Source organism: Mandrillus leucophaeus, unplaced genomic scaffold (genome assembly GCF_000951045.1).
Source record: "Mandrillus leucophaeus isolate KB7577 unplaced genomic scaffold, Mleu.le_1.0 Scaffold1185, whole genome shotgun sequence".
NCBI classification, from domain to species: Eukaryota; Metazoa; Chordata; class Mammalia; order Primates; family Cercopithecidae; genus Mandrillus; species Mandrillus leucophaeus.
This window is the reverse complement of record NW_012100154.1, coordinates 15,901-17,705: the sequence shown is the minus strand read 5'-3', so window position 1 is coordinate 17,705 and position 1,805 is coordinate 15,901. Positions and strand designations below refer to the sequence as shown.

The following is a 1,805-nucleotide window of genomic DNA, read 5'->3' as shown; positions in this document are numbered from 1 at the left end:
AATCGCTTGAACCTGGGAGGCGGAGGTTGCAGTGAGCCAAGATTGCGCCACTGCCCTCCAGCCTGGGCAACAAGAGGGAAACTCCGTCTCGGAAAAAAAAGAATATCGTATACTAAGCTCTAGGAAAGAGAATTGCTGCGGGAAACTGAATTACAAAAGAGTTTTGCTCTTCTTTTTTCCACAGTCGGATACTCTAAAAATCAAGCAGTTGCCCAGAGCTCAGGGTCTTACCTTTGCTTTTTGGATTCGGTAAGTAACTTTCTTTCGTTTGTAATGTATACACGTGTACATTTTGGTTGAGTAATTAAATGATCTTACATTTTAGTGTGGTTCTTGAAAATCATTTTTCTAATGGTTATTAGACTAATAATGTATTAGTCCGTTTTCACGCTGCTGATGAAGACACAGCCGAGACTGGGTAATTTATAAAGAGAAAGAAGTCGAATAGACTCGCAGTTCCATGTGGCCGGGCCGGCCTGACAGTCGTGCGTGTCTGACGTGGTACCGAGACTGGGTAATTTATAAAGAAAAAGAAGTCGAATAGACTCGCAGTTCCATGTGGCTGGGCCGGCCTCACAGTCGTGCGTGTCTGACGTGGTGCTGAGACTGGGTAATTTATAAAGAAAAAGAAGTCGAATGGACTCGCAGTTCCATGTGGCCGGGCCGGCCTCACAGTCGTGCATGTCTGACATGGTGGCAGGTGAGGAAGGCAGCTCGTGCAGGGAAACTCCTCCTTTGAAGTCCGTCAGCTCTCCTGAGACTCACCCAATATCACTAGAAAAGACAGACCCACCCCGTGACTCAGTGGCCTCCCAGCGGGGCCCTCCCACGACACGTGGGAATTGTGGGAGCGACAATTCAAGGTGAGATGTGGGTGGGGACACAGCCCAGCCATATCAAAGTTATTAGACAGCCTTAAAAATTAAGGTCAATAGGTTGTTGCTGTTTAATTGCACTTAATGAGTTAATCATGATGAGTACAATGATATAAAAATGTAAAATTGCACAGCAGAGAGCGATGTAAGCAAAATGAAGATAAACTGGGATGAAAGCGGAAAATATGGTACTTAAAAGATTAATAACCTTACTGATTAATAAAAGTTGATAAGAAAACACTAAGAAAAGGCCAGGCACAGTGGCTCATGCCTGTAATCCTAGCACTTTGGGAGGCCGAGGTGGACGGATCACCTGAGGTCAGGAGTTTGAGACCAGCCTGGCTAACATGGCAAAACCCCATCTCTACTAAAAATACGAAATTAGCCAGGCATGGTGGGTACCTGTAGTCCCAGCTACTTGGGAGGCTGAGGCAGGAGAATCACTTGAACCCAGGAGGCGGAGGTTGCAGTGAGCCGAGATTGCACCACTGCACTCCAGCCTGGGAGACAGAGCGAGACTCTGTGTCAAAAAACAAACAAACAAAACACTAAGAAAAATAGATAAGTAGGCAGAGGACAGGAGCACTCTCAGAAGTGGATGTACAAACAACTAATAAACTTTTTATGAATTTAAGTCATTTGTATTCAAACACAGATTAGTGAGATTCTTTTAAAAACTGAATTAATAACACTTTAAAAATGTAGATAACTTAGGCTGGGTGTGGTAGCTCACGCCTGTAATCCCAGCACTTTGGGAGGCTGAGACGGGTGGATCACGAGGTCAGGAGATCGAGACCTTCCTGGCTAACACGGTGAAACCCCATTTCTACTAAAAAATACAAAAAAAATTAGCCGGGGCGAGGTGGCAGGTGCCTGTAGTCCCAGCTACTCGGGAGGCTGAGGCAGGAGAATGGCGTGAACCCGGGAGGC

General features: G+C 45.8%; 1 long non-coding RNA gene across 1 annotated transcript in view; it reads left to right on the top strand.

Moving 5' to 3' along the window:
- LOC105528784 overlaps window positions 1-250 on the top strand; it is a 31,097-nt gene extending 30,847 nt beyond the window's left edge. The window contains exon 3 of the long non-coding RNA XR_001004408.1: window positions 185-250. This is a non-coding gene — a long non-coding RNA (uncharacterized LOC105528784). The remainder of the gene's footprint in view (window positions 1-184) is intronic.
- Window positions 251-1,805: the final 1,555 nt, after the last annotated feature.